Source organism: Stylophora pistillata, chromosome 13 (genome assembly GCF_964205215.1).
Source record: "Stylophora pistillata chromosome 13, jaStyPist1.2, whole genome shotgun sequence".
Lineage (NCBI taxonomy): Eukaryota > Metazoa > Cnidaria > Anthozoa > Scleractinia > Pocilloporidae > Stylophora > Stylophora pistillata.
The window spans coordinates 6,011,916-6,033,954 of NC_142531.1; the positions used below are offsets into that span (position 1 = coordinate 6,011,916).

Genomic DNA, 22,039 nt, shown 5'->3' on the forward strand with positions numbered 1-22,039 from the left:
TTGCAGTTTTATGTCATTTTATTTTTGTTATTATCTCGTGCACTTGCAGTTTTGTCTGTCATTTGATTGTTGAATTAAGGCCCGGTCGAACGTGTAACATTTCCACGCAACATCTTGCAACATTATTACGCGCAACGTGTTGCACACGTTTGGCCACCCTGTAACAACATTTTGTCAGATGTTGGATGGTGTTGGATCAAGTTTGAAAATGGTCAAATTTTTGTTGCAAAATTTATGGATGTATATATATGTTGTGGCAAGATCCCTCACAACAGTTCACAACATGATCAACAATGCTGCAAGATGTTGCGTTGAAATGCGGCGTGCGTTTGGCTGTCTGTAATATCTTGCACACTCATTATTTTGTCTGTAATTCGATTGTTACGCTAACATCCCCTTCCACAATTGTAGTTTGTTGGGTCATCTTATTGTTGTGTTATTATTTTGTGTACTAGTAGTTTAGTTTTTCAATTGATTGTTTACGTTAGTATCTCGTGCTCTTAAAGTTTTGTTTGTCGTTCGGTAGTAGTGTTAGTATCTCGTGCACCTCTAGTTCTGTTCGTCATTTAATTGTTGCGTCAGTATCTCGTTCATTTGTTGCTTCTTTCCATTTGATTGTTGCGCTAGTGTCTCGTACACTGGTAGTTTTGTTTGTCACTTGATTGTTGAGGTAGTATCTCGTTCACTTTTTGTTTTGTGTGTTACTGGATTGTTGCGTTAGTATCTCGTGCATTTGTTGCTCTGTCTATCGTTTGATTGTTGTGTTAGTATCATGCGCACTTGTTGTTTGTCTGTCATTTGAGTGTGGCGCTAGAATTTGGCGCCCTTCTGGTTTTTTTTTTGTCATTTTAGTGTTGTGTTAGAATCTTGTGCACTTGTTGTTTTTTCTGTCTTTTGAATGTTGCGTTAGTGTCTCGCGTGCTTGTTGATTTATCTGTCATTTAATTGTTGTATTAGTATCTCGCGCACTTGTTGTTTTATCTGTCATTCCGTTGTTACGTTAGTATTTTGTTCACTTGTTTTTATGTCTGTCATTTGATTAATGCGTTGGTATCTTGCGCACTTGTTGTTTATCTGTCATTTCGTCGTTGCGTTAGTATCTCGCACAATTGTCGTTTCATATGTTATTTGATTGTTGCGTCAGTATCTCGCGCACTTGTTATTTTATCGTCATTTGATTGTTGCGTTAGTATCTCGTGCTTAGTTGTTGTTTTATCTGTGATTTGAGTGTTGCGTTAAAATTTTGCGCAATTGTTGTTTTATCAGGGATTCGATTGTTGAGTTAGTTTGTCATGCACTTGCTATTTTGTGTATCATTTGATTGTTGCGTTAGAAGTTTGCACACTTGTTGTTTTATTAGGCATTTGGTTATTGCGCTAGTATCTCACGCACTTGTTGTTTTGTCTGTCATTTGATTGCTGCTTTAGAATCTTGCGCATTTGTAGCTATATCTGTCATTTGATCGATGTGTTAGTATCTTGCTCACTTGTTGTTTTATCCGTCGTTTGATTGTTGTGTTAGTATCTCGCGGAGTTGTCGTTTTATCTGTCATTAGATTGTTGTGCTAGTATCTGCATAGTTGTAGTTTGTCTGTCATTGAATTGTTGCGTTAATATCTTGTGCACTTGTAGTTTTGTCTGTCGTCGGATCGTTGAAGTGGTATCTCGTTCACTTTTAAGTTTGTGGGTTTGATTGTTGTCGTAGTATCTCGTTTAATTGTTGCTTTGTCTGTGATTTGATTGTTGTGTCAGTATCTTGTGCTTTTGCAATTTTGTTTGTCATTCGATTGTTGCGTTATTATCTGGCCTACTTGTTGTTCCTAGTGTCATTCGATTGCAGAGTTAGAATCTCGCGTAATTGTTATTTGTGTATCATTTGATTGTTGCGTTTGTATCCCGCGCACTTGTAGTTTTGTCTTTTAATTGATTGTTGCGTTAGTAACTTGGCCACTTGAAGTTTCGTTTTGAGTTACACTTGTTGCTTTGTCTGTCACTGGATTGCTGCGTCAGTATCTCGCACACTTGTTGATTTATCTTTCATTTGACTGTTATGCTAGTATCTCGCGCACTTGTTGATTTATCTGTGATTTGAATGCTGTGTTAGTATCTCGCTTACTTGTTGTTTCGTCTGTCATTTGATTGTTGCGTTAGTATCTCGCTTACCTGTTGTTTTATTTGTCATTTGACTGTTGTGCAAGTATCTCGCGCACTTGTTGATTTATCTGTCATTTGATTGTTGCCTCAGTATCACGCTCATTTGTTTTGTCTTTCATTTGGTTTTTGAGTCAGTATGTTGCTCACCTGTTGTTTTATCTGTCATTTGATTTTTCCGTTTTCAACTCGGGCACTTGTTGTTTTATCATTCTGTCATTTGATTGTTGGGTGAGAATTTTGTTGACCTTTTGTTTTATCTGTCATTTTTCGTTGTTTCTATCTTGCGCACTTGTTGTTTTATCTGTCATTTGTTTGTTGTGTTTGTATCTTGCGCACTTGTTGTTTTTTTCTGTCATTTGATTGTTTCGTTAGTATCTCGCGTACCTGTTGTTTCGTCTGTTATTTGGTTGACGCGTTATAATTCTGGACCCTTGTTGCTTTTTCTGTCATAATAATAATAATAATAATAATAATAATAATAATAATAATGACTTTATTGGATTACACAATTACTGGTAGAACCAGTTGTTCTCATTGTGGTCCATGCAAACAACTGAAACAAATAATTCAAATTGAACGTAACATTATTAAGAATCCCAACTTGCCGAAGGCTATTTATAAGCATGGCCGAAGATTTGAACTCGGAGCTACCGTGAAACAAATCCAGGTAGTGGTCAGGGCGAGACTCGAACCCGGGAGCGGCGGATTGTGAGTCCGACACGCTGACCACTCGGCCACACTGCCTCCTAACAATTGTTACGTTAGAACCTGATTGTTACGTTAGAATCTTGGACACTTGTAGTTTTTATCTGGTTTTTGATTGTTGCGTTAGTATCTCGCATACTTGTTGTTCTATCTGTCATACTATCTTGTATCTTGCGTACTTGTTGTTTTATCGGTCATTTGGCTTGTGTTTTAGAATCTTGCGCACTTGTTGCTTTGTCTGTCATTTGACTATGGTGCTGTAGCTTGGCGCCCCTGTTGTTTTTTTCTGTCATTTGATTGTTGTTTTAGAATCTTACGCGCTTGTAGTTTTTTCTGTCCTTTGATTGTTGCATTAGTAATACACCCACTTATCGTTTTTTCTGTCATTTGATTGTTGCGTTTGTATCCTGTGCAGTTGTCGTTTTATCAGAGATTTGATTGTTGCGTCATTATCTCGCGCACTTTTTGTTTTACCTCTAATTTGATAGCTGTGTTAGTATCGTGTGCACTTGTTGTTTCATCTGTCTTTTGATTATTGTGTTAATAGCTCGCGCACTTGTTGTTTTATCTGTTAGTATCTTGTTCACTTGTTTTTATGTCTGTCATTTGATTGTTGGGTTAGTTCTTTGCGCACTTTCGCGCACTTGTTGTTTATCAGTCATTTCGTTGTTGCATTAGTATCTCGCGCACTTGTTGTTTTAAATGTCATTCGATTGTTGCGTCAGTATCTCGCGCACTTGTTGTTTTATTGTCATTTGATTGTTGCGTTAGTATCTCGTGCTTAGTTGTCGTTTTATCTGTCATTTGAGTGTTGCGTTAGAATTTTGCGCAATTGTTGTTTTATCAGGGATTGTGATTGTTGCGTTGGTATCTCGTACACTTGTTGTTTTGTGTATCATTTGATTATTGCGTTAAAATTTTTCACCGTTGTTTTTTCATCAAGCATTTGATTATTGCGTTAGTATCTAGTATCTCGCGAACTTTTTGTTTTGTCTGTCTTTTGGTTATTACATCAGAATATTGCGCACTTATAGTTTTATCTGTCATTTGATTGATGCGTTAGTATCTTACACACTTGTTGTTTTATCCGTCGTTTGATTGTTGTGTTAGAATCTCGCGGAGTTGTCGTTTTATCTGTCATTGGATTGTTGTATTAGTATCTTGCGCACTTGTAGTTTTTTCCGTCATTTCATTATGGCGTTAGAATTTTGTTCATTTGTTGTTTTCTTTGTCATTTGATTGATACGTTAGCATCTCGTCCCTATTGATTGTTTTATCTGTCATTTGTTTATTGCGCTAGTATAGTAGTAGTAGTAGTGAACTTTATTTATGTGTCGTGAAAACCTAGCGCATAGCACTAATTGGGGACACAGTATCTAGCGCACTTGTTGTTTTATCTGCCATTCCATTGTTGTGTTAGTACCTCGCGCTCTTGTTGTTTTTATCTGTCATTCCGTTGTTGCGTTAATATCGTGTTCACTTGTTGTTTTGTCTGTCATTTGGTTGATTCGTTAGTATCTTGTGCATATGTTGTATATCTGTCATCCCGTTGTTGCGTTAGTGTCTCGCGCATTGTTCTTTTATACATCATTTCATTGTGTCAGTATCTTGCGCACTTACTGTTTAACCTGTAATTGATTTTTATGTTAGATTTTTTTGCAAATGTAGTTTTACTTGTCGTTTGATTGTTGTGTTAGTTTCTCGTGTACTTGTTGTTTTAATCTGTTATTTGATTGATGCGTTAGTATCTTGCACTCTTGTCGTTTTATTTGTCATTTGATTGTTCTTTAGTATCTTGCGTGCATGTTGTCTTATGTATCATTTCGCTTTGCTTTAGTATGTTGTAAAGCAGTGTTTTTTGGCTCGATGCTTCCTTTCTTGTACTACATGCGCTCAGAGACCTGCCATTTGTGTTCTTTGTTTGTTTTGTTTTGTTTTATTATTATTATTATTTTTTTTTTTGGCTTTTCGTATCGGTGGATGTATTTCTTTCACCTCTGTTTGGAATTATCGATTAAGTTTCTTGAAAGAGATATGTGTCAAGATAATAATTCAAAGGGAAATTTCAGCCATTAGTTGACGTTTGAACTTGGTTTCGGTATGGGTTTGGTCATCATGTATCCCTAGAGGGGAGTTCGGAGGTTTTTGGCTGTGTTACAATAAAAAATACTTAACCCTCCCCTTCTCCCTTTATTTGCAGTCAGTACTGCATAGTCCCTCTTTATACTCCGTTCCCCCTAAAACCATGTGATACCCTCTCAAAATCTTCCACCCCTCCCCCACCTCGTAGCTGATAGATAACGATTGGTCCTCAACAGTTAGCTATTTTTTCTCGTCCCGTGGCTCTCCCCGTCGTTACAACCAAAGATGGCGCGATTGTTGCACGTTAAGAAACACGACTCCCGACATGCCGTTCGTGTGAAAATGGCAGCGAAGCAAATACCATTTGGGCGATGAAGAAGACTCTCAAAATTGTTGCTACTATGGGATTTATCAGAGGTTTGTTCCTTATTTGAAGCGACGAAACCATTTCCACAATACTTTGCGCTAATTCTGAGTAACGTAATATTCACTTTGTTCGCAGGCTGGAGTTGGGAGACTCGCAAGATCCTTACAGCACGTTCCGGCTTTAAAGGAGAAAGATGTTCTTACTTTATTCATTGAGCAATGTAAGATTTCCAGGCTTATTTTTCATGAAAGTTTAGTTAAATGATGTATGTGCCAGATATTACTATCAACATTTTCTAAGAATAGTTCAGCCAGATCGTTCCCTTGTCAAAAGTCCCGCCCCATAACTTTTGCCACTAAAGATTGTTAAGAATTCTGGATTGTAAAACAAATTCTTGTGGTCAGTAACACTGGAAATGTATTGAGATAAAAAACTATTTAATGGATAAGGTCAGGAAATTGTAATGTTATAGGAGTCTTAGGCCTTTTCGTTTTTCCAAACTTCAAATATTTGTCGAAACGTTTGGCACAAATTATCAGAGCCCAGTATGGAGCCGCCATGTGCACCTCTTTGGTACACCAATATGGCGACTGGAAAACATCTGGAACTTACTTTGGCTTTGTAGTCGACCGATTATCTGAACTGAGCTAATAAACATTATTAAATGTAATTTTCCTAAAAATTAATCTCCTAATTATAAAAAGGCTAAAAATCACCAGATAAGTGTATATTTTTGCGACAGACACGATCGGAGCTGTATGTCACGCAACACCACAACTGTGAACGTCAAACTGCGCTGGTTTCCAAACCAAGTACACTATTGAGCTGAAAAGTTGAGAACAGATATTAATTTAAACCCCCTTATGCTTGATGAGGAAAAAAATTTTTGTGACTCTTTAGTTTTAAATTTTGGAATTTGATGATGTCACATGAAAACGATCTATAGTTTTATTATCTTCTTATCTCGTTAGATTTAAAACATGTGGACAGACTTGCTGTTTTACCCTTAGGCTTGCCCAAGTGATATTCACGTAACTTTCCCTAGCAATCTCAAGACATTATCCTGAAATTAGGTAACAAGAAAGGCAAGCTGATCAGCTAAAGGGTTTTTTTAGCAAGGCAACACCTATTCCTTTTTTTTACAAGGAAATGTATGGTAGGAAGTAGAGGGAATTGCCAGACAGATTTTGGGAGTTTCAGACTTTTGAACAGTTTCCTATACTTGAGGATCCCCACCCTGTTAAGATGATGCTTTTTGTTGTTGTTAACAAAGTCTAACTGACTAACTGTGTGATTACATTACTGACTGTTAGACTTACTCTGTGATTACATTACTGATTTTCTGACTATTTGCATACATGGCTGACTGACTGATGGACTGTGTGATTATAGACCGACTGTCTGACTGTTTGCTTACATGACTGACTGTTTGATTACGTGACTGACTGATTACATGACTAACTGTGTGATTACATTACTGACTGTTAGACTTACTCTGTGATTACATTACTGATTTTCTGACTATTTGCGTACAGGGCTGACTGACTGATGGACTGTGTGATTATAGACCGACTGTCTGACTGTTTGCTTACATGACTGACTGTGTGATTACATGACAGACTGTGACTGTGTGATTACGTGACTGACTGATTACATGACTGACTGTGACTCACTCTGATTACATTACTAACTGACTGACCAACTTTGTGATTATATGACTGACTGAATGACTGACTGACTAATTTAATCTGTGACTACATGGCTGACTGACTCTCTGCTAACATTTCTGACTGACTTTGATTGCATGACTGAGTGACCAACTTACTCCGTGATTACATGATTGACTGAATGACTTACTAACTGTTTGATGACATGGCTGACTGAGTAACTTACTCCATGATTACATAACTGACTGACTAACTGACTGACTGGTTATGTGAATACATTACTGTCTAACTTACTCTGTGATTACATAACTGACTGACTGAACTACTCTTCGATTGCATCACTGAGTGAGTGACTGACTGGATGTGTGAATATATTACTGACTGTCTGAGTTACTCTCTGATTAACTGTGTGATTTCATGACCGGTTGGCTCAATAACTGACTCTTTGATAACATGACTGACTCGCTGACTGTGTGATTACATGACTGACTGACTGACTGATTGTGTGATTACATGACTGACTGACTGACTGATTGTGTGATTACATGACTGACTGACTGACTGATTGTGTGATTTCATGACTGACTGTCTGACTGTTTTATGACAGACAGACTGATTGACTGACTGACTGACTGTGTGATTACATGACTGACTATCTGACTTACTCTGATTACTTTACTGATTGACTGTGTGATTACTTTACTGACTGTGTGAACTTCTCTGTGATTACATCACCAACTGACTAATTGACTACGCAAGTGTGTGATTACATGACTGATAGACTGAATGACCTACTCTGTGATTATATTACTGACTGACTGTTTGACTGTGTGATTACTTTTCTGACTTTCTGAACTTCTCTGTGGTCATATTACTGACTGACTGTTTAACTGTGTGATTTCATGAAGGATTGACTCAATAACTGACACTGCGATTACGGTATTGACTGACTGACTCAACTGTGTGAAACCTGGTGAATAAAGGCTGATAGTTTCTAAAGAAACTGTTTGGGGCTGCGTCGGTGGGGGTAACGAAATAATTTGAATATATCAACAAAGTTGAAATGGTAAATTGGCCACCGTTACGATTATAAAAGCTGACGTTTCGAGCGTTAGCCCTTCGTCGGAGCAAAGGGCTAACGCGGGCCAAGGGCTAACGGTGGCCAATTTACCATTTCAACTTTGTTGATATATTCAAATTGTTTGAAACCTGACTGAGTGATTGCTGATCACTGACAGCCTGACAGCCTGACAGATTGTCTGAATGAGGAACTGACCACTTACTGCCAACTGATTTTAACTTCTAATTCTTGATGTTTTTCATCCATTATGTGTTACCTTATAATGTTTTCTGCACCTGCAAGGTTTTTTCAATCCCCATCATTGTGACGTCTGTGTCAGTTCAGCAGCATGTTTTCTGCTTGTTGAATATTATACCCACAAGTGACTTTTTTCAAACAAGTGAGCGGTAAGAAGTGACAGTTGTGAACACACGGGGGGGCCCAGACAAGCGACGAGTCTGGTTGTTCATTCGAAATATAAAGGAATGTATGGGAGAATATTGAAGAGTCTTATTATCGTAAACTTATAAAGTGTCTGAGTTAAAGCTCAAAATAAATTTAAACTACCTCACTTGCTGTGTGTTGTCGTTTCTGTGGCTCTAAATGGCAAATTTGAGCGATTTGGTGGGTTTTTGCGTCGACTGTTACTATACGTTATATATTGAATGAACAACCAGACTCGTCGCTTGTCTGAGCCCCCTGTGGTGAACATTGGCAAATCATGATCAACAGCCCATTGCACTTGTGAATTCAAATATCCCTTCTTGAATTGCAAATGTGCAATTAAAGGCCAGTATAGGAATCACAATTCTCTATAGAAATGTCCCTTGAGCATTATATTTCATTTAGCAAATGCCTTTTATAAATAACAACTTAAACAGTTCTGTAAAAATTATTCTCTAAACCAGTCTTTTGAGTACTGTGGAGAATCAGTGTTTAAAGTTTGCTCTGGCTTCATAACCTGTATTATTATTCCTTTTTATTCCTATGGGCAAACATTTCTGATAATCAGTGGTGATTTCATCATGAAACATCATTTCAATATAGAATTTGTCTTTTAGGTGGCTATCATTTACCTACTTTATCACTCATTTATTGGCTTGGTATACTTTTATTTGAGCAGTTGATGTAAAGTCAAACCTAGACTCAAGCCAGTATTTACATTGGTACTAACTGGGATTAATGAAGGGAATCTTTACTTTGTAGAATGGATGCTATGATGATGATGAAGATGAAGTGAACCAGAGCCCAAGTGATCAGGATGTAGCAGCAGTCTTAATGCTATGATTGTTTTACTTTGCAATCCAACTGCTGAATGAACAAGGTAAACAAAGCTCTTGTGCAAGCCAAGTTCAGTTCCAAATTCATCTTAGATGTGCAATTTACCTTATATACCAAGATTAATTCTGTTTTTAAGAAATGCATCAACAATTATCTTTTTCCTGCTGGAAGATAGATCTGTTAATGGGTCTTTAGTCTCTTTTAAACTAGGGCTGCCCTCTGTTCTTCCTCTCACCCCACCCTCTCCTTGGCCTGAGTTCACCTTTGTGAGATGTTTAACTTTTTGGAGGAAAAGATTTCAAGTCACCAATCAGAATCATTGTTTGTAGTAGATGGTCAGTTGATCTAAAAGTTCTTCATTTCGCTGTGGATACAAAATTATATTAAGATGCATCAAGATGCTTGTCTTCATCTCTAAATGCAAATTTGCAATTGGCATTCTGAGATGAATTGCTGCTAGTGGCTCATAATTACAGTCCATGTTCACCACGAAATGCTGCCATTTGTTTATGAGCCCATGATACTTGCTACATTAGCTGAGCTGCAAATCTATACTTGTGCTGAAGCACCAAGTGCCAAGGAACTAGTACATCCTGTCAGCAGCAGGGACACTTTGAGAAGAGTTGATTTTGAGAACTTAGTAAGACTTTGCATATGTTTTGAAGACGTCTGATTCAAAACCAAGCATTGAAAATCAGAGGGAAATCATAAATTGAACAAATTTATCCTTCAATTTGAATTTCAAATGAGTTTAAGAACTGTGTAATTTCAGAATTGTGGAATTTTAAAGAAAAAAATTTGGTGGAGGATACTTCAAGGTAAAAAATACACAATGAAGATAGGTGACCTTTTTGAAAACACCCATCCAAACATACACCCTTTTTTTCCCCTTCCTTATGCCTGCTTTTATCGGGCTTCTAGTACAATGTGGAATTATTAAACATTTTAAGTAACAGCCCTATTAAATTCCAAGTTAGTGTGATGATCTGGCTACACATTCATAAGAAGCTAAGCATGGTTCCTTCGTGGTAAATTGCTTGTCATTGTCATCTGACACAGTCAAATCTTCCCAAGTGACGACCTTAGAGAAACAAAAACATGACAATCTTTCCAATTTATTGTAAGAAAGTTAAGGTGCAACTACGACGAAAATTTTTGTCTATGGTTTTGACATTTTTTAACACCAATCAAGTTAATATGGTTAGAATTGTACTATGCAATAGTTTTTAGGTCGATGGAAGCAAAATACGCCTTGATATAGCTGGCCGAAATTCACGAAAAACCCGTCTGCTATTACTCAGCTCGCAACCAAGAGCCAGCGACTGAACTGAAAAGCGGTTTTACGCATGAGTTGGCTTGTGACGTCATATGCGCACTTTTGCATCGTGCTTCGTGTGTGTGAGAGATTCCACAGTGGAAATTCTAGGCGTTTTATAAGATGTATTCTTCCTTGAATTCCTCTTCCAAATGGCATACAAATTTAGCCACATTTTTTTAGGTCGAGCTGCGCATATGACGTCACTTCCGAAAGGCTCCAACTAGTGCCAACTCTTTTTGCCACACTCGGCCATTTTTGAATTGAGTAATGGCGGGCGACCAAAAACGAAAAACAAGGTTGAAATAATCATACTTCCTGTGAGAATTTTGCGATTAAACTTGGCATGGTAAGTGTTTCTTACTCCTAGTTTCCAGAAGTGAAAAGAAAAGGCAATGCAAAATTTTGATCATAGTGGCACTTTAAGAGAAACTTGAATATCAGTCTGTAATGGCATGTCTGTGAACTTTCAATTGCTGGGATACCAGTCTTCATGTGTTTGGAGTCAGGTTTAGATCAAGGCTAAATTGAAACTTGATATGAAAACCATGTGTACTTTTGTCGGAAACACCAAATCAGCATTGGAGATCTATAGTGGGAGGAGATAAGAATAGAAAAGACATACGAGTGGTGAGAGAAACAAAGGCCTGTGGTATCCTTAAAACAAATTTGATCATTATGTTCACAAGATTAAAGGAAACCGTCACCAACCAAAGAAGCTCTTGATTGTTAAACAAATTCTCTTTGTCAGCCCCTTAGGAAATGTATAGAGAACAGTATGGAGAATATGCATACTGATGTTAAGGGTTAAGGTGGCCCCTTGCGTTGGACATTGTCGCATTCAATAGCCCAACTGAAACACTAATCTGGAAATGACTGGGTAAGGGAGAGTCATTTTCTTCTGTCAAAAGTCCAGAATTACATGTATATTGTTTCAGTGATTATGCCTCAAAAGTCAAGAAATTATTTTGTGACAAGTTAATAATTTACTTGAGTCAAAAAAATTGTCTCAAGTAGCCAACTTGTGGTCAGATTACTTTAAATTTGGGAGAGATGTACCTGAAATAATGAACCAGTCACTTTATTTATCTGAGGTTGTTGCTTATAGGAGGTTTAACTGTATTTTATTTTACTGTGAACAGAACATTTGGTGTTTTTCTTACATGTCAATCTCTCTGGCTTTTACTCATTGAACTGATCATGTTCTGTAAATCAGTTCCATTCAAAATTGTTTAATTTCGGTAAGTCCGTTGAACAGAACATTAAGTCATAATTCATTTTGAGGGAACTAACTTGTATTATTGGCATGTGACTAATTCTAATCATTTCCAAATGAGCATCACACAAGTTACTCAAATCAGCCAAAGAACCTCTTCTTTTATATATTTTTAATTCAACTTTTCCTTTTTTTTATTACAAGGGAAAAGAAGCTTGGAACTGATTTTTCAAATTTAAGTGTGTGTTATGTGGCATGGTTTAAAAGTTGAATTGTAACTAGTACGATTACAATCTCTGACACAATGCATTCAAACCATTTATCAGCCATGAATTTTCAAACTATTATAAATTTTCTTCAAGTAAAATGTGTCGAAGGCTTTTTTTTTCGGCCTCTAACATTGAAAAAGATTAACCAAGAGTTAATTATGTATTTTTTGATTTACTGAATTATGCTCCGAACTAACGGGAATTTATTTTGTAACTTTCTCGTGATGTTAAGGGAACAAAATCCACAGAGGAAAAACCAGAGATTTTAGAAAATGTACTTTGAGCTCTACAGTGATTAAGCAATTGAAATTCGTTTACCTTTTGTGATATCAACCAACATCAGGATGTAGGATATTGATTTAACATCAAATTCTTGAGACTAACATTGAGAGAAAAGTAAACGGAATGCACTCGAAGAGATTTGACTTTGGAGGAACATACTGAGAAAACATATTTTTTTGAGAGGATTAAAGTAATGTTCACAGTAAATAAACGTTGAGGTCTTAATAGCACTCAGTGGTGCACTAGTTAATTGTGTGAATGGTTAATCCCTGTGTTATACAATGCCTAGACGGGCAGCTTGGTTAAGAACATAGTGACAAAATCATTTTAAAGTTTGTATTTACAGCGTAATTTGTTATCTACCACTAAGTTTTGTTGCAAACAAACAAATTTCAACCGATCCCCCACATTTCTTCATTAGTATTCTCGGTCTACACGTGGAGGAGAATTTTCATTGCATTTAATGGACATCCTCTCTTCCTTACTGAATACTGATGATAGATGAACCTTTTCTGCGGAATTTACGATTATTTACTCAAAATAAAGACCGTTTAAAGGAACGGAGACAGTCTCAATCCTCAACAGATCTTTTTTTATAAATTGGACGTCCTTTTAAAACTATACCGTGAGTGTAAACGTTTGTAAACGTCTTCGTCCTTCAATGAAATTTAAGGGGATATACAGCGCTGGTTTATTTTATTACTATCACAACGATCACAAATAGGAATCTTATTGTTTCTTTTCTTTGAAAATGAGTCTAATCAGCTGTTTTTTATTTATGCTCTTCTCTTATAGGATTCTAGGCAAAGGTCACTCGTTTATCACTTTTATTACTGACGTCTGACAGATGGACATGTGACTGGTCTAAAATCAAGCCAGTGGACAAGGAATTGGATTGAAATCAAAGTGGAAAATGGACAAGTGGCTGGATTTAAATCAAGTTTACATGTTTTAAAGGTAGAATCTTGAATTGGGACAGTTTGGAGATAAACGTTCATAGGCTGCGAAGCTGCACTTTAAACGCAATATTTTTTTTCTAGTTACAAATCAATTAAGAGTTTGGGATGAAAATTTGCGATTTTTCAAACAAATTTGATTGGATTCGTTTTCAAAAATTATCAGCCTCTCAGGCAGGAATTTTGTTTTAATTTAGCTTTTTCGTCTTCTTCGATTATTCACTGGCCAGATTTAAGTTTTCAAATGACGTTTGTTTCAAAACTGGCCTCAGTGAGGACTTTCTCAATATCGTTTAAGCATCAAGACACAGAATTATGAAAACAAACTGAACAAACCGATTAAAATTGCGGTTTTTTCAAATACGAGCTAGCAGTCCTTACAATAACGAATGACGTAAATTATCTACCTTTAAAAAACAAATCCCGGAAAGTTTTCAAAATAATTGGAGAACTAAGTGAGATCAAAATGTTTTGGATAAATCACGAGAATAAACGACGAAAGAAGGAATTTGTGGATATGAATTTTCAGAGTTTTGTTCACAAGGTCACGATTACTAAATGTAAACTGTCTTCCGCGGTCGTATTCAGTCCTGAAGGAATTTTATGTCTTGTTTTTGGTATTAAGCATCATTCAGACGGCACTTTTATACACAATTTGTGACTCGTGAAAATGTCCGTATTTCAAATCTTTGATCTGTTTTATCCAAAAGTAAAAAGTGTATACTGTGCACCTTCGCTTTTGTTTTTTAAAGATAAATATTCAGTTTCATATCTATTAAGAAAAACAATCACCTGATTACAATTCCGAGTCAAAGTTTAGCTATTTTTGCGAAACTCAATAATTTTTTTTATTCTATCACCCCGCGAGTATGTTTTTTTGTCATTTTTCTTTGCCTTCCAACCCCCTATCAAAATTGTTTAATTTTCCCGCCAAAAAACTTAGGAAAAATACGGGCGCTTGAAACACGCATGCGCCATTTTTTGTTTTTTTTGTTTTGAAAACTCTGTAAGTAACATCCTTTCAAAAAGATTCAGTTTTGGAAAAAATACAGGCGCCCAAAATGCGCATGCGCCGTCTTTTTTTTTTTTTAGAGTGTAAATAAAATGAATTTGTTAGTTGTCTCACTTGATGTATATTATTTAATAGAGATCAATAAACACTGCAATGTGCATTTTTTCATGTCTTTATTTCGTTCAATAAATTACAAGTAACTTTCAAGTGTTCTTTAATTAGTTAAGTGATTACCATTAAATATCAAGAAAAACACGTTTAAATACATACTAAGACTTTTGGCGGGAAAATGTGGAGCAATTTGCACAAAGTTTCCCCGGATAACATTTTCGACAAAAAATTCAAAATGGTTTCCCTTGAAATTTTCCGCCAAAAGATGAACAGAACCTCGTACAAAACTTTCTTCGAAAAATGGTTGCCCAGTTTCAGCATTTTATTTTAAGAATAAAGTCTTGTACAAGGTTGTTTGTTTGCATTTTTTTTTTCGGCCACCTTCGACAAGGCACAAAATACAAAGATTTTAGTCTTTCCGAAGAAAATATTTCCATCAAATAATGAAAAGTGGGTTGTGGATTCTCAAAAAGCTACTTTAAGAAGTTTCTACCGATCAGTTCGAATGTAGCCGTCTGTATTTTGCCCAGTGTTTACATACCACGAAGGAAATGGCGAAAAAATTAGTTAAATAACGGGGCAAGTTAAAATATTTTACTGAAGTTGACTCAAAATAAAATTCGTCTCTTAATTTTTATCAAAATCCACCAAACAGACTGAAATTTTCAAATTGTATCTCAAGTTAACATTGACTTGCCATGTTCCTCAAGATTATACCTGCACACCGTAAGTAAAGAGGCGAGACAACTCTGTTCCAAATTATTCTGCTCTTAGCTTGGTAGGATATCAAGACAATTCGTCCGTGTTCGATTAGGATTTTGTTTTACAAAGCCGGGAGAATTTAAAATAATTGGAAATTCCTTGTTGATAATATCAATGGTTGTCGATACAATTGTCTGAATGTTTTTTTGGTAGAAATTCCGAGGTCTGTGGTCATCATTAATCAACAATTGTCAGTTTTGCTTTAATTTGGAATATATAGTTATGACAATTCATGAATGCACAGTACAAGTTCTGATTAACACGAAAGAATTTATTAAATTAAATTCCCCAAAGGATTTTTAATCACTGGTGGTTAATTTGAATATTATATTTTTGTATCGAAAAGATGTCTTGCAACGTTACCTCCAAACCTATACTAGTCGCTCTCATTTGGGGATTCGCATGTACTGTAATCCTTTTTTAAGCCCGAGAGAATTCATCTATTTGAATAGTAATTTTCATAGTTTACCAATCTTAAAATCTTTGTTTGGTTACTGCTTCAGATAGATGTCTCGCCTCTTTCTCTTCCAGTATGTAGGAACATCAACTAACATAACCAATATAGTTCTCAAAAAATTAAATGCTGATCCCTGTATCATTTTTTTTGCAGCACCGAGAGTTCAAATTCTCTATCATTTTACTTGTCTAATTATTCGAAATGTCAAATTATGATGTTAGTTTGTTTGGAAAGAGTTCCATAGAGCCCCATACATTAATTATGCATTCCATTTCATAGGGACCAAATATAAAGGTTTCTTTGCAACACTCCATGCATAATTAATGTATGGGGTTAGATAGAACTCTTGCCGTTTGTTTTGTTTCCTAGCTTTGCATTGTAAAGTTTTCTTTTCGTTTTGATTTTGAAAAACCTGCTAAATTGTGCGCAAATAAAATTTATTTCAGCTTACTGCGTGAAAACGAAAGGTAAACTATCGAGTTACACCAAATATAACTTGATGATTGTTCAAGCTTTAGCTCAGCGAGTGAAAATTTCAAATTAATCGAAAAAGAAAACAAACTTTCTCTTTTCGATTTTGTAAATAAGAATTTGAATTGCAAGAAACGTACTTCATAGGATATCTGATTGTTGAAACTTCGACTTAAATCTTAAGGGCAAAGTTAATTTTTTATTCAGCAATAATTAGCGATAACTGTGTTCTCCCTTTGTTTCTGTTTCTGTGTCTGTGTCAACTTTATGTACTTCAACAAAGAATACGCGAATATTAGCCGCAGTCCTGGTACCATACCGTGGTACATTAGCTTTTTCAAAAACGTGAAAGTAAAAATGAAGTTTAGCCACAAGGCTTTGTTCGCCTTTAGGGCTTATGTGCCAAAATCTCGCAGACAACAAAGTGCACTAGCAATTTCTTTTTGAGAACTAAGATTGGAAATTCAAACTAATTATATTATTTAAATCAAGTGGCACTGTTGACAAACTGAGAGGCTAACGAGTAAAAATTGGTGTCCTAATTTTCGATCACTGCAAATTGATCAAACTTGCCGGACACACACTGAATAGGGTTTCAAAGTTGTAATGATGCTTCACAAATTTAGTCTGCTAAACTTCTTAACTAGCCGAGAGCTAGAATTGCAGTGCCACTTGATACGAGGACTAAATGTCGCTTAATATCCGATTTAAATGGTGGTAGTACATCTTAGAAGTTAAATTGCAATTCTGTTGTTAACCTAGTCAACAAATGCAGGATATTTCAAACGAAAATTCTAGAGAAAGCATCTCGCAGAACGTCTTTGTCTAAACTGGAGAAAAATCGATTTCGCAGTAATTTCTCTTTGTACGTATAATTACTTCCATCGCAGGTTTTAAATCTTATTTTCTTCGAGTAAACAGCAATTTTGGCCAAATTTTTGTTTCAGATTATCTCAGTATTTGCATGCTCTCTTGTTTCTAAAGATTTGTACATTGTACAGGTGGAAGAACAATAGGACAAGCAGATATTCAAACCACCATTTTATCGAAATGTTTTAGCGTTTTAATTAGTCTACATTCTTATCTTTACGACATTCCCCAGTGCTTAACAATCCGTTGCTTCTCGCTTGTGAATTCAACTTGTTGTGCTTGTTCAAATTGCTGTCTTCTCCGAGGTTTATGTCTGAAAATGAAACATGAAATAGATATTTAGCATCATGACAAGAAAACCTTAAAGCTATGACATTACTTCACTTCTACAACAGTTTAGTTTTATTTTAAATAACGGTGACTTTCCGGATAAGATTGGCTTGAAAAGATAACGTTCGGAGAAGTGAAGGAAATTATTTGTTTATTCTCGCCACGTTTCATCGCACAAGTGTGATGTCCCACTCTGAATATTAAACGACTTATGGACTCTGAAATTTGGTTATATCAACTAAGTTGAAATTGTAAATTGGCCACCGTAACGTTTCTATGGACTCTGAACTCAAGTTGTGACTGAACTGAAATTATATATTTAACGTAGGTTTTGGTTCTAAAGGTCATGACAAAAACAGAACTGAAAACGCTGGTGTGAAGGAGTTTTACCCAAGGTCAGAAAGTTACTTGACGTGATCGAAATCCCAAACGCGCGTGGTAAACCTTAAATTCGTACATTACTACTAGTTTCCTCTTAAATTTACTGTAAAACTCCAATGCGCAATTTGATACTTACCGTGCGCTTGAATTCCTAACATTCAGAGAAGTAACCATTCCTTTCCTTCAAACTTTTGTGACAGAGAGACATCGGAGAAGACATCTTTACGTGGCCGCCAACAGTTTGAAATGAGGTGTAATTGTAATTTTTCATGAATATGGATCAAAACGTACGTCCAATCGACAGCAGATACGTCACAATTTTAGGTGTGGTTGGATTTTTTTTGTGTTTTTTTCTAGAGAATGTTGGACTTTTATGCTCTTTATCTTTTCGTGTTTGAAATATAATTTTCAAATCATAACATTAAAAAGGAAATTAACGCGTCATCATTTACAAGTGGACTACGTACTGCTAGAATAAAATGGCGAAACATACTGAAATGAAAGTGATTTGACTCAAAATGACATTATTAAAACATTGACCCCTTTAGTTGATCTTGTTCAAGTTTAAAGAGTTCACAAGCATGTCCCCAATTTTAAGAGTTTGGGAAAAATGTAAACTTGTCATCGTGTGGAAAAACATCCGCTTCTGTACAAATCAAAACACCCGTAAACAAACACATTCACGGCTATTTATAAACGAGGTAAATCATGGAAAAACAAACAAATATACCCAAGATGATTTGAAAAAAAAAGTAAAAAAGCAAAAAAGAAGGCGGCAAGTTCCTCTTCCTCTATTGCTAGGATCTGAATTAGAAACTATTTGGGATCGCCTTTGCAGTACAACATGAACAATGTGTATCCACTGCGCTGCGGTGAACTTGACTGAAATCAAGTGCAAACTTCAAGTTTATATGTAACAAGTGGATCGTTCTTTAAGAATCAAATGCACAAACTTTCAGAAGAAAAAATTTTGCCTGAAGGATGAAATTATTAAGAATACTCTGTTATTTGCCAGTTCAATAATGTTCAAATTCAGTAGCGTTGCGATGCATGTTCTCAAATAAAGTCTGACAGAAAGATTAAACTCGTCAATGAGTGGTAACTGAAATGTTCGTTGTAACAAAGTTAGAAGTGGGACTAGTATAAGATGACATTCCAGACTATTTATAAGCTAGGAACAAAATGGGAAAAGGAATAAATCATGGAAAAAAGATAGATTAGAGAGAAATCAAACAAAGCAATGACAAGTCCGCTGGAACAGGATCTCCATCCTGACTGGGACCGCATTCGGGGAATGCCAATGAGCTGCTGGAAACTTGCCATAAATGGAGAGCAAATTTTTAAGATTATATTTAACAAGTGGAGTACGTACTGCAAGGAACAAGTGCACAAAGATTCTGTACAAAACTGAGTGTTTTGTCGACGTTATTACAAATACTTTGCTGTTTGACCAAAAAGTGGTCAAATTCAGTAGTGTTGCGATGCATGTCCTCAAATTAAGTTTGGGAAACAGTTATACTTGTCAATAAGCGGTAAAAAAAAAAAAAAGTTGACAAAAGTGAGCGACAGGACGGACAGAAAATTCATCGGGAGCGCTTTAAAAAACGTGTAACCCTAAAATACCCAAATATCAGTTTGCATATTCTCCGGATAGTGTTTTCCATACGTTTCCTTAGCCGGATGATAACAAGGCGAATTTGTTTAAAAATTTTAAGAGCTCTTCAGGTTTGTGATCATTTCCTTTCTTCTCCTGACCCTGATGTTTTATATTTAGGGATGATCTCGTGGGGAGAAATTAGATACTAGTCATTCTTAGGGTTTCAAGGATCAAAAGAAACTATAGGGGAACGCATGGGGGAGGAGAGGGGAGGCGAGTGGAGAGGAGTGGAGGGGACTCTAGAACGCACCTGCGACCCCGTTCAAGAGTACCCATTGAAACACATCAGAAAGTGATCTAAGGAACACGTCTGGAAAACTCATTAAGGGGGGCCGATGAAAGAATGAACCGGGCCAGGGAAATTTGGAAACACTTCTTACTGAATGAAGGAGTATGTTTCAATAAACGCTGAACGAGAATAGAGGGAGGAAAGAAAGTTAGGAAAAGAAATAATTCGAAAAAAAGTTAGCGATTATGTTCAAAATGTGTCTCGGGCATAAGAAACTCAAACAGAACTGAACAGGTAAAAAATGAGACGAGTTCTATATACAACTGAGTAATTTGATGCAATAAAGTCCTTGGCATTCTCTATTTCTCGGTTTCCAAATGGCTTAGCCTGCTGATAATTATGGTAGCTAAAAGAGATGCCTTCTTGAGCTGATTACAACTTGAGCTGTTTGGCAACTTTCCCTATCTCTGTAATCAGAGGAAGTGTTTTATTCGGGGGGGAAGGAGTGGTTGGAGGGTCTCCTCCCTTTTAGAAGACTGCTGATGTAATCATTCTTAAGGGCGTTGTCTGACCGATTAGTTTTTACGGCTCTACACTTAACAAGTTTTCCCTTTTCCAGTTTTCCCTTGAATGAAAGGCCGTGCTTTACTCTTAACTTCACGGATGATCTATCGCCTACTGTCGCGTACTTCCACCCTGCACTATTTTCCCCAAGGAAACCTCACATTAACAGAACGTTGGCGTGCAATGGCGGAACTCCGGATACACAAGAATGTCAATCAAACAGCTGGAAATAGTGCTAAGAATTTCATTTAGTATCATCTTACTGAATTTGAGGATTAATAATCGCTTGTTTTCCTAGTATATAAACGATAGTCACATGAATATTCTTTCATTAAACCCCTGAAGAGTGAAGCGATTCACGAAACAGGCTTGTCGGGAAATGTAGTTACGTCCTTTTTTCCTCTCATAACACTTATATATATATCTTATTAGACGTTTTGTTGTGTAGTGTTGTAGAGCTTTTTCAAGGATTGATATTTCGTGTATTTTTAGGTTTACCTTTTGTTTTGTTAAGTCTCGCCTTTTTGCGTCTACGTTGTTATTTTGATGAATCTATAGTTTTGATCATTTATTTTTAGTGTGTGCTTGAACTTGGCTCAGTACTTCCGTGCTAGACATTTTAATCGCTTGTTATGGTTGAGGATAACTAGTTTGCTAGGTGGTCATGTTTGGGTTGGTAAAACTGACCTTGAGTTTTACCCACACTGAATATCCTGTTTTGGAAATTCCCACGGTCAGCTAACCCAAACATGTCTGTGATTTTTACATTAAATGAGAGGGCACTCCTCGCTGAAGTCAGAAGAAGAAGAGAAATAGCTGTGGTAGTAGAAGGTAGTAGCAACGATAGCAGAGAAGAGAATAAAAGAAGAAAAGTATAGAGTCTTGGTACCTCTTGTTAATTCGCCATGCGAGTGAAAAAACCCTCACAACAGTAGTATCCCTGAGTATTTTTATGAGTTGTGCCGTATTTTGACGAGCCCGTAGGGCGAGTCAAAATACAAATAATGAGTAAAAATACTCAGCGATACTACACAACAAAACGTCTAATAAGTTATTTATTATCCAACACGCCAAACTGTTATTTCAGTGCGGGCGAATTTCGCGGATATCTATTTACGGAGACCGCGTGACAGAAGTATGCGAAGCGGAACGGAATTGGCGCGTTGTTGTGTTGCTGTTTCTATTTTCTTTCAAATGGTCCGCCATTTGTATTTGTTTTCGTAACTACAATCCAATTCTTCGCTTGCGTGATGCGAGAAAACCTGTTTAACCGGTACTCTACAATAGACGAGTACAAATACCGCGTGATATTTGTACTCGTCTAAGGCGTTATTTGTACTCGTCTTGGTGTAGTTGGATTGTAAAGCTCAATATTGCCAACAGTTACGTCATAATCCCTATCGGAAAAGTAATCTTAAAAGTGGTTTCAATAAGTAAATCTAAGATTGTCAGTTCATAGAAGCTTTGCAAAACTGTAATCTAACATACGAGTGCGAGTCAAATGCGACACTGTATCTTTATTAAACAAACCGTAAAGTTCTCGTTTCTTATTGGCCAATAATAGATTATGGATAATTTGGTTCGGAACTGAGGTTTCTATGAAACAGAGTAAGATAAATGATACAGATAACAAATATTATTAACAACCTTTCCAATCTTCTTGTGTATTTCCCAATTCACAGTTATACGTGATGGTCTAATACTTCTCAAACAGTGCCCGCCTACGGCTCACGTAAATTGGAGAAATTTAAAAGATAATTCACGAAATACACGCACGTTCGCACAATTTCCCAGCCTTATTTACTGGAAACAATGACACCCAAGCTGTTTCAGAGCCAAAAC

General features: G+C 36.4%; 2 long non-coding RNA genes across 2 annotated transcripts; one reads left to right on the forward strand and one right to left on the reverse strand.

The window, feature by feature from the left end:
• Positions 1–4,725: 4,725 nt before the first annotated feature.
• Positions 4,726–14,525, forward strand: LOC111326933 (uncharacterized). Its single transcript, XR_002694482.2, has 4 exons — positions 4,726–5,357; positions 5,443–5,527; positions 9,241–9,358; positions 13,193–14,525. It is a non-coding gene; the product is annotated as an uncharacterized LOC111326933 (long non-coding RNA).
• A 1,553-nt stretch (positions 14,526–16,078) lies between these two features.
• LOC148717377 (uncharacterized) lies at positions 16,079–17,965 on the reverse strand. The gene is made up of 2 exons (XR_015994404.1): positions 17,884–17,965; positions 16,079–17,349 (listed from the first exon to the last, which is right to left on the reverse strand). It is a non-coding gene; the product is annotated as an uncharacterized LOC148717377 (long non-coding RNA).
• Positions 17,966–22,039: the final 4,074 nt, after the last annotated feature.